The sequence below is a fragment of the Chiloscyllium plagiosum genome, chromosome 14 (assembly GCF_004010195.1).
Source record: "Chiloscyllium plagiosum isolate BGI_BamShark_2017 chromosome 14, ASM401019v2, whole genome shotgun sequence".
NCBI classification, from domain to species: Eukaryota; Metazoa; Chordata; class Chondrichthyes; order Orectolobiformes; family Hemiscylliidae; genus Chiloscyllium; species Chiloscyllium plagiosum.
Window position 1 is genome coordinate 33,173,166 of NC_057723.1, and position 11,479 is coordinate 33,184,644.

Below are 11,479 nucleotides of genomic sequence, written 5' to 3' on the forward strand. Positions count from 1 at the left end.
TTGCCCTCCTGATTTCCCTCTTAAGTATACTCCTACTTCCTTTATACTCTTCTAAGGATTCACTCGATCTACCCTGTCTATACCTTACATGTGCTTCCTTCTTTTTCTTAACTAAACCCTCAATTTCTTTAGTCATCCAGCATTCCCTATATCTACCAGCCTTTCCTTTCACCCTGACAGGAATCTACTTTTTTCTGGATTCTCATTATCTCATTTCTGAAGGCTTCCCATTTTCCAGCCTGATGTCTCCCCTTTTTTTTGCTTTGCAGACTTCCAAAATCTGTGTACCGCAAAGACGTCCTAAACCGAAAGCTGGGAATAGCTTCATCACGCCAATCGATCGGCATGCAATCTCCAGCAGCGTGGAACCTCCAACCTAAGATTAGAGGGAATGGTCTTAACAGCTCACCGCTACCTGGCAAGAACAGCTCACCGCTACAGAGCAAGCTAGTGTCATACTGCTACAAATGCACATGAAGGGACCAGATATCTAAAACTCTGACCTCATTTCCACTAGCCACCAAGGGAATGGCAGCTCACAACTCAACTTGCACACCAACCAATGTCAGTCCTGCCATTTTCCTGCCTAGCTCAGTCATGTATGCAACTTAGTTTATCAATTTCTGTATTTTGAAGCTTGAGTGACCCACATCTGATTAGCATGTGTTTTGAACCATATGTGAAAACATCTGGAATCGATACATATTGATTGGTAAGTTTAAAACTACCTATTTCATAATTTGGTACTTTAAGTATAATATCAATGCAGTGACTGGTGATGGAGTTTTGGTCTTAATAGACAAGCAACCATTAAATTTACTAACATTATGAAAATACAATCTGTTCTGCTATAATGCAGTGTTATAGTGTTCAGTGTTATATGTGTTCTCGTGTTATAGGAAATCACGCAAAAGAAGTAACGGAGCCTATCAGAAAAATTAAAAGTAGTTAGCCTAAAAGTAGTATAGCACAGTCTAAGTAAATGTTGAAATAATACAGTAAATTTAACACTCTGAATTTGCTGAGTTACAGTACTGTATTAAGACAGGGACTGAGGTTCACCATCAGCATCATCATTACTTTCAGATGCAGTTCTGGGTGCAGGGTTATTACGAAAGAAAATATTTAGTCCAGAAATGGATGGCTGTGGTTCATCATCCCTAGACTGTTTCTTAGGGGTTGCCTAAAAAAAGGCAGTTTTTTTCTGCTGCCTTGTCATCTTTTTTCTTTCATGAAGAAGCTGTACATAGGGTGCCAGATAAGACTTTATGCCACGAACTGTTCTCCTGCTGCATTCTGCATTGTAGTTATTGTCTTCTAAGAGCTACAACTGCTTCTCAACTTCGCTCAGGATAAAAGAGAAATGGAAATTTCCCGCTGTGCTGCATCTTGGACTTCATTGTCTTCATCTGGAGCTTCAATTTCCCCGCATCAACAAGCTGTCGTAGGTCAGTCTCCACAAGTGACACAATGGCCTTTTGATTGCTGGAAGCTCCTCTGTTGGTTCAACGCCTTTAAAATCATGAGGAAAACCTGCAAGAAGCTTCCACCAAACTGCGTGTAAGGAGTCCTTACTGACATCACCCCAGGCCTCCACAATGATGTCAATAACATTCTTAATGTTAAAGCTCTTCCAAAATTGAGGAACACTGTCCTCATTATTTCCCTCACTCGCTGCAATCAGCTTCCTGAATGTGTGCTTTAAATAATACGCTTTAAAAGCTGCTATTGCACCCTGGTCCATGGAGTGAATGAGCGTTTTATCCACAGGTCCATGGGGTGAATGAGCGAGATGATGTTCAGAGGTAGAAATAGCACTTTGATGTTTTCAGAAAGCTCACCAATGGTGGGAGAATGGCTTGGTACGTTGTCCAGAAAGAGGAGAATCTTGAAATCCAAATCTTTCCTTCTACAATAATTTCTGAAAACATCTTCAAAAACATCAACAATAAGGTCAGAAAAAAAAAGTTGCCCCATCATCCAACCTCTTTTGCTTAACCTGAAGTAAACACTTAGAGTGGACTTAAGGTGACTGGGGATGGACTCACATAATAGCCAATGGGAGTTCGCATTTTAAAAGATCGTTCCCCAATTTACCAATCACATTGCAGCCAAATTGCATTGATGAAACATCATAGGAGAACAACGCACATATTTTTTTTTCCTGTGGATAAAACGCTCTTAATTCAACACTAGTGAAGTTCAAATTTGAATATAGGCAGAAGTGGGTACTGTGGATGCTAGAGATTAGAGTCAAGATTAGAGTGGTGCTGGAAAAGCACAGCTTTCCTGATGAAAGGCTTTTGCCCGAAACGTCAATTTACCTGCTCCTCGGATGTTGCCTGACCTGCTGTGCTTTTCCAGCATCACTCTAATCTTGACTCAAATTTTAACATGTTATTAAGACCATGTCCCTTTATCTTTATACTCATTGACAGTCCAACCATCTATGAGGCTTTTGAAGCTCTGGCACGGAGAGCCATGTTTTCCGTTAATTAAAAGGCTTGTATATATTCAGCTCAGGGGGGTTTGTTGAAACCGTTATGTATTAAAATCTCATTATGAATGCTTGGTTGAGCTCCAAATTGCATTAAAGGATTCAGCACACCATGGTTGTTGATATAGCCATCAGCTTTGTTTTGTTTGACAATAATATTACTGCTTAAGAAGATTTAGGGTTTTAGACAGACTTTTAAATGTCTGTTGGTTTATTTTGATGTTTTTATGGGCATTATAAACGCTACCACTGTTGTTATAGGGCCCATGAAGAGTTGACAAGTAGAACCTAGCCGAACAGCCATGTACAGAACTGGGCTGACTTCCTCATCAATGAGGTAGGTCTTTTAATCCAACCCTGTTTCCACTTTGGGACTGTTTCAGGGAATGAAAATCACATGCTCCTTTCTTGATGCTATTATATGATAATTACCCTAAATAATTGCAAATAATTTTCTGTATTTGTCTTTATATTCTTAACCAGCTTTGAAGTTAGCATTTAAGATTCACCATGGAATCCTGTAGCACAGAAGGGAGCCATTTGGTGTGTTATGTCTGTGCCAGGTTTTGAATGAGTTATCTAATTTAGACCCACAGCCCAACTCTTACAGAAGCAAACAAATCACTTCCCCTTCCTCTTAGCTCTCAATTGTGTACATTCCAAGAGACAGAAAGCTTGCATGTATTAGCAATAAGCAGCTTTCAAGTCTACATTGATATTTATAAAATAATATTAGAGGTTATTCTATCTTCTGTTGACCGTTGATATTTTTGTTTGTTTGTTATGCCTCCTACCTGAGACTTTACAACGTAAATACAGAAAAAGCTTCGGTAAAATCCAGACCAGCGGGTAAATGTTACAATGCTGCAGGAAATGAATTTTCATTTTGCCTTCAGACTCTGGTAATAGAAGATTTCTGGTGACACATGCACCATCTGTCAGCTGTGAGAATGTGGCTCAGTACCATTTGCTTATCTGGAAAATACTGTGATATACACTGAATGAACCAGAAGACTGGCCTCATTCATAAATTCTGGCTGCTCTGCACATAGTTTATCCATTTCCAGAACCTTGCCATGACTGAAATTCTGACACATCTTCCTCATTGTTATTGAGTTCCAAAATCTAATTTCATTGATTCAATCCTTGACCAAGCCTTATTTTCATTGTTGCATTTCAGGATTTTTTTTTGATCATTTGACTTGCACAAAGGGTTTGAAAATGGATTGCAGTTTAAAGGTTAGTTTTCAATCAAAGTGAGTAGAGATTGGTAACAATGCCATTTACAGGTACATGCTATAGCCAATTGGCAAGGTGGTGATTGTTAATGAAGTTGACAATGAATATGCACACTAAACCAGGCAGATCCAATTTAACTTAAAGGAACATCTGTATAATTTCTGTTGCTACAAGTGCAGAAGGCTTTTAACAGAGCAGGAATGCTTACTTTTCCTTTTGTTTCCACAGGCTGAATTTCAAAGGGTGATAGATCCTCACTTCCCCGAGCAAGTAAGTGAGAGAACGAGTGTGTCCCTGCTCCAAAGGCTGGCCCGAGAGGCATTTGATGCTCAGAGAGATGTTAATTGCTTCAAGAAGACACCTCCACTCACAGCTGGGCATCCCCGCTCTAAGAGTTTCCAGTCAGTCAAATGGTCAGCAGCTTTCCCTTCCCAGCAGCATCATGGAAAGGGGGAGTGGCAGGGTTGGGCATAATTGTTTGGAAATTGAATGGGACTACAATCATGAGAAGCTAGGATAAATGTTGAAACTTTATTGCTGGAACAGCACAGCAGGTCAGGCAGCATCCAGGGAACAGGAGATTCGACGTTTCGGGCACAGGCCCTTCTTCAGGAATCCTGAAGAAGGGCCTTTCAGGGCCAGAAGGGCCTTCCTGAAGAAGGACCTGTGCCCGAAACGTCGAATCTCCTGTTCCCTGGATGCTGCCTGACCTGCTGTGCTGTTCCAGCAATAAAGTTTCAACTTTGATCTCCAGCATCTGCAGACCTCACTTTCTCCTCGAAGCTAGGATAAATGACAAGTGTTGAGGCTATTACTGGAACCAAGCTTCTGCCTGGTGAAATTGTGATGGGCTGGGCAGATAGATGGTGGGCGTGGTGCCCATGATGTTTATTGCCTGTCCTTAGTTCCCCTTGAGGTGGTAGCAGTGAGTTGCCTTCTTGAACTGCTGCAGTCCACCTACTGTAGGTTTACTTACAATGCTGTCATGGAGAAAGTTATATAATTTTAAATCACCAACAGTGAAGGAATGGCAATATATTGCCAAGTCAGATGATGAGTGGCTTGGAGGGGAACTGGCAGCTGGTAGTGTTCCCAAGTACCTGTTACCCTTCTGCTTCTAGGTGGGCCATGGGTTTGGAAGACGCTGTCTGAGGGTTTTTGGTGAATTTCTGATGTGTATCTTGTAGTGAGTACATACTGCTGCTACTGAGCGTCAGTGGTGGAGGAAGTGGATGTTTGGGAATGTGATGCCAATCAAGCGGGCTGCTTTGTCCTGGATAGATGAAGCTTATTGATTCTTATTGGAGTTTCACCAATCCAGGCAAATGGGGAGTATTCAATCACACTCCTGACTTGTGCCTTGTAGATTATGATCAGGCTTTGGAGAGTCAGGAAGTGAGTTACTCATTGTAATATTCCTAGTCTCTGACATGCCCATGTGGTCACTATGTTTATGTGGTGAGTTCAATTTATTTTCTGGTTAATGATAACTCCCAGGATGTGGACAGTGGGAGATTTAGCAATGGTAATATCATTGAGTGTTAAGGAGTGATGTTTAAATTGTCTCTTATTGGAGATGGTCATTGTTTGACACTTATATGGCAAATAAATCCTCTGGACCTGATCAGGTGTACCCCAGAACTCTGTGGAAAGCTAGGGGAGTAATTTCTGGGCCTCTTGCTAAGATATTTGCATCATCAATAATCACAGGTGAGGTGCCAGAAGACTGGAGGCTGGCTAACCTGGTGCCACTATTTAAGAAAGATGGTAAGGACAAGCCAGGGAACTATAGACCAGTGAGCCTGACCTTAGTGGTGGGCAAGTTATTGGAGGGAATCCTGAGGGACAGGTTGTACATGTATTTGGAAAGGCAAGGACTGATTAGGGATAGTCAACATGACTTTGTGTGTTGGAAATCATGTCTCACAAATTTGGTTGAGATTTTTGAAGATGAAACAAAGAGGATTGATGAGGGCAGAGCAGTAGACGTGATCTATATGGACTTCAGTAAGGCATTCAACAAGGTTTCCCATGGGAGACTGGTTGACAAGATTAGATCTTATGGAATACAGAGAGAACTATCCATTTGGATTAGCTAACATGTAAGACACATCTGGCAAAATTCAACTACATCCTTGTGTAGTCCAGGCCAGTAAAAATGTCTTTGTATTTTAGCCTGTCTTTTCCTCACCCCTGAATGACCCTTTTGCACCACTTGTAGCACCTCCTTTCTGTACCCTACTGGCAAAACAATTTGATGAACTTCTGCCCATTTCTCATTTGCTTAAATGTGTGATGGTCTCCATTTCCTCATTAAGGCATAATTTGTTAAGTAATAACACACAGGGATGCATTCACTCTCCTTCTCTCTATATGCCTTTTGATATAACTATTTTAAATTTTCATCTTTCTGCTGCAACTCAATAAGCTTAGCAGAACTAAAGATACTTGCATGTTTACCTATTTGCTCCTGCTCTGTCCCATTTATCTGATCACAAATGTCTTTCATAATTCTATTTCAGCTTCCTTATCTCCTCCTTCACCTTGTGACTCTGGGATCTCATTACTACCTAATCAGGGAAGATTCCCAAATAAGATTCCTGCAGTCCTTCATTTGCTTGAGTCTCCACTAACTTCTCAAATAGAGTAGGCTGCACGCCTACCGGTGAATCAGCTATATCAAGGACAAATTGTATTCCTGGAGCTGAGAGTTTGTCCAGTACTCCTACCACAAATTCTCCACTCTTCTCTAAACTCTCTAGCCTCACTCTACATAATCGAGCACTTCTTATCTCACCATAAATTCCTGTTACCATACATTTCTTGGCAATAGTCCCTCAGGAGTTCATATCTTCTCATCCTTCAGCATCACAGACTGACAGGATCCTGTGTCTCTTAATATTGTAACTTCCTTACCAAATATTCCTGGCCTATGTGAATAAATTATACCTTTGCTGATCTGGCACTTCCTCCTTAATCAACCTCTAACACAGATTTCTAGCTTCCACTATGCTTTCTGCTACCATGCCAACAAAACTTCCAGGCTTGTCCTGATTTCCTACATCTGGCTTTCTCCGAGCCCACCAACACTGATTTCATGTGGCCCACTTTATTATATTGAAACCACTGGAGCTTTTTACCTTTTTTGTCCCCTTCAAGGGTTTCCTTTTTACCTTGTGGTAAGTTATCCTTATGATCTTCACTAAGATCTACCTTTCCCTTTCCATGTGAGGATCTCTCTTTGTCCCAGTTTCTATCCCTCATGGACTGAAATTGATTCTGGAAGCCAAACCGTGTTTTATGGACCAGCTCATCATCATCAGCCATTTCAGCTGCTAACCTTGCTGCTTTAACTCTCTGCTCGTCCACACTAAGGTCACCTTCAGCCTTTATCTCCAGACTTCCCTTTTAAAGTGGCAATTTCTGAAGTTCAAGTTCTCTCTCTTTTTCTTTCTCTTCTGCTGCTCTCTCTTTTTCCCTCTTCTGCTTTTAATCGTAACTCAAACTGTTTCATTTCTGCTGCCCTTCGCTTATCTCTTGCCTCTAACTCAAGCTACTTCATTTGCAATTGAATTTTTGTCATCTCTGCAAATTCTGATGGATTTTTGAGCAAGTTTAAATGCTGAGTTACTGCTGTAATTATCTCTTCTTTCCTCACATTAAGAGGTAGCTTCAACCCAGCGTGTCTGCTAATTCCTGCAGCTTAGTCTTACTCACCTTCTGTAAAACTACTAAGTTCACCTCATCCACCTCCAGAAAACGCTTGGCGACTGAAAGAATCATTACTATCTCAAGCTTTGTCTACCCAACCAAACCAACACCGGAAATAAGGATACTAGCACCTACACTCGCTGATTAAAACCTCCAAAGAGCCCCCAACCTGTTATGGACTAGGCCAGACCACTCAAAATGTTCTTAAGCAGGCAGCCCAGACCATAACTTTGCTAGTCGTATCGGTAGGTGTACAGTGAAAATTACCCAGAGTAACTTAGCTAGGTTGACTACCAGTTTTTAAAACAGACAAAAATTTATTCACAAACAGCAGAATATAGAATATCCACAGAACTCAGTCTATCCAAACCGGACTTAATTATGCTGTTCCAAATATGCGCAACCGTCCCTATAAACAAACCCCTTAAACACAGTAAAAATTAAACAGAGGCTGGCAGGTCGAAGTTAGAAGGGCAGAAGGAGAGAGAGTGAAGCATCCTGTTTCCACACAGCTCACTGCTGAACTGAACTGACTAACATAAGACTTCACCTTTTAGAACTGACCACTCCCCTTTCATTATACAAGTTACTTCTAAAACATAAAAACTTTGGCCTAAAGTCTCATCTGTTTACCTATGTACAAAAAGGCCTCCCACTACCCTTTTCATCTCTGTACTAAACCAGTCAGCTCTAACCCTGGGGCTGTTTTACGACCCCTCTGATAAAAAAACAAGGACACAGTATCCTTCAGAAAAGGAACAGCTTTTAGAAAAAAAACAGTTTTGTGACACAAGGAAGAGCAGAGTTATCCCCAGTATTCCCACCAAAGGTTTATCTTGAGACATCACAAAAATAGATTATGTGTCATTGTCCTGTTGTTGTTTACCCCTGTATACAGAGCTGGTTGTGTACAAATTGGTTGCTGCATTTTCTATGTGACCATTGTGACTGCACTTCCACTGTTTCATTAGCTGTAAAGCACTTCGGTACTTTGCAGTTGTGAATGTCTTGATATAAATGTAAATCATTTTTCCTTTGTATGTGTTTAGTATATTTTAGCCACTTCAGAATCCTATAAGTGATTTATGTTTGGATTTTCCCTCCAGTGGAGAGGTAGTGATGAATTACAGTTGCATGTTCCTATTAGTCTAAGAGACAGTGAGGACTGCAGGTGCTGAAGATCAGAGTCAAAATGTGTGGCGCTGGAAAAGCACAGCAGGCAGCATCCGAGGAGCAGGAGAGTCGATGTTTCGACCATAAGCTCTTCCTCAGGAATGAGCTTATGCTTGAAATGTCGGTTCTCCTGCTCCTCAGATGCTGCCTGATCTGCTGTGCTTTTCCAACATTACACTTTTTGACTCTGTGGTCAAGCAGACTAATAGGAACTATGTACTTCCCAGAACCATATAGGACAGGGTGACAGCCTAAGCTCGAAGAAAGTGAGAACTGCAGATGCTGGAATCAGAGTCAAAAAGTATGGTACTAGAAAAGCACAACTGGTCAGGCGGCATCCGAGGAGCAGGAGAGTAAATGTTTCGAGCATAAGCTCTTCATCAGACAGAGGGGGGCCCAAGGGGGCTGAGAGATAAATGGGAGGGGGTCCCCCATCCTCATCTATCTATTGCTTTCCCAGCTGCCTTCCCGCCGCACCCCCCCCCCCCCCAGCCTTGGGCACCCCCTCATTGCTGATGAAGAGCTTATGCTCGAAACGTCAACTCTCCTGCTCCTCGGATGCTGCCTGACCGACTGTGCTTTTCCAACACCACACTCTTCGACTCACAGCCTAAGCTGTTGTCCCAAGTCTGCCTGAGAGCTTTCATAATCATGCAGTACAACTGGGAAAGCAGCTTGTCAAATGTTTAATATTATCTTAGGCGACAAGCTGTTCAGTAATGTTTATCTTCCAAAATTAAATCCATGGTTTAAATAGTCAAAAAAAATGTTTTTCAAGAGAGTCCTAAAATTACAAGAAATTGAAAAAGAAGGACATCTGGCACTGCTGAAGGAGGCGGTGAGGAAGTTCAAAGGTGTAGAAAATCCACAAAACTGAACTAAACGACCAAGTATCTGGGCCTTATCTGAGAAGCAATGGGACTTAACTGGAGGGAGAGTCCCGACAGACCCTTCATGTTCCAAGATACCTTTGTTCCCAGCAAACGAGGGACACATAGCAGCTTGCTATCCTGATGGTGGCAGAGAAAATGAACTCGCAATAAGAATATCTTTAGCACTCAAATTCTCCCCCATTTTCCATTACCGTCCTCCCTAGCGGCAGAGAAACATCATTCATATTTTCTTTTTCAATTTCTTCACATAATTTTATGACTCTCTTGAAAAACATTTGTTTGGACTGTTTAAAAGATAGATCTATTTCTTGAAGATAAAAATGGTAACGAGCAGCTTGTCTCATAAAATAATATTAAACTTTTGATGTGATTGAGTTGCTACTTTGAAAGCCACAGTATATGCTTTTGAAAAACACTCAGGCAGACACAGGATGATACTTCCCACTGGTATTCTCCCATTGTTGTTCTCTCATTTCCATTATTTCGATATACTCCCCTTTTTTGATTAGCTTTCTTTGATTAGCATTATCTCATTATCATTGGCATTTCCCACTGGTGCTCTCATTGACTTACCACATTTGCATTATCATTAGTCGTGTATCTGCTCCCTACTCCCTCTCTCTCTCCTCCTCATGCACAGACTTTCCATTTCCTAATGAGATTATTTTCATTGACACCAGCACAGGATTTGTCCATTTGGTTTTCAGTCATTCATCATTTTTCATTGTCACTACCCTATTGTTAACACTATTCTCTCACTGGCTTTTTGTGTTAGCCTTCTGTCATTGATATTACTCCATTAGAATTGCATCTTTCATTTGCTTTCTCTGTTTGGCATGCTCTTACAAGAGCTGGCACGATATGATTGGCATTATATCCTGGCATTGAGCTTCCTATCTCACTGTGATTCAATTGGTATTATCTCTGATTGCAGCACAGCTGCTTCAGGCTCTTGTTTAAAATGGTGTGTCTGAATTTCTTTGAACCATCGCTGGTTCAAAGAAATCTGTGCTAATACAACTTGATTTTAACCAAGAGATGCATTCTTGAGTGTTTTCTTTTATTTCAAAAATATACTTTATTCATAAAAACAATCTTTTATGTATACGTAGTCACAAACGCACTTCAATATCAAGGAAATGAACAAACATTGGAGTTTGACTCTATCCAAACCAAACAATGACATCTCTTGAACCGGACTATATTTAGATGTGTGTAAGGCAGCAGGAGTGTCCGATAACTGAACGGACCTCATTTAACTCAGACAGTGGTCTTTCCCTCCTGTGCCTTGACGTCAGCTGCCCCAAGCACTAGTGAGGGTTCTGTTTTCAGCTGTCCTCAAGTTCTGTACTACCAAACAGCTTGATGCTTCCTTATCAAATAGGAAAAACCAATCGTAGCACATTTCTGAAACTCTGTTTCAGTTCTCAGGCTAAGTCAAATAGAATTTATTATTTTTACCTCAGCAATTCTTATTTTTGACTTTATATTTGCAAATATAGCTTGCTACTTAATAAATATATCATTTTGACTTTTGGCTTTGAGGGATCAGTGCAGTCTTGTTATTTATTGATTAACTCTGCTAGTCAGCTTTGCACAATCAATAAGTCTTCCCAACTATTCTGCCTTCACAAAAAGTGAAAACACATAAATCAACAAAGGAACAGAAGAACAATGAACATTTTCTCAGAGTGAATATAACATAAATATTTATTTATCTTTTGGTGGCTTTTGCAGAGCATGCCACTTTTAAAAAAATCTGAGTTTGGAAACTGTCTAGTAATAATCATTTGATTGTTTGATCCTCTCAATTTGAATCAGTGTAATGACTTCCACAGGAGACAGACACAGGCTGCAATTGACAGGGTACCCTTCGTTGTTCAGTACTTCCCAGGGGCTGAAAAATTACGCCATGTTCTTCGTGACCTGCAACACATTATCAATGAAGATGAGCACCTCACCAAGA

General features: G+C 40.9%; 1 long non-coding RNA gene across 1 annotated transcript; it reads left to right on the forward strand.

The window, feature by feature from the left end:
- The first annotated feature begins 206 nt into the window (after positions 1 to 206).
- LOC122556914 lies at positions 207 to 4,169 on the forward strand. Its single transcript, XR_006313702.1, has 3 exons — positions 207 to 712; positions 2,759 to 2,834; positions 3,965 to 4,169. It is a non-coding gene; the product is annotated as an uncharacterized LOC122556914 (long non-coding RNA).
- The last annotated feature ends 7,310 nt before the right edge of the window (positions 4,170 to 11,479 follow it).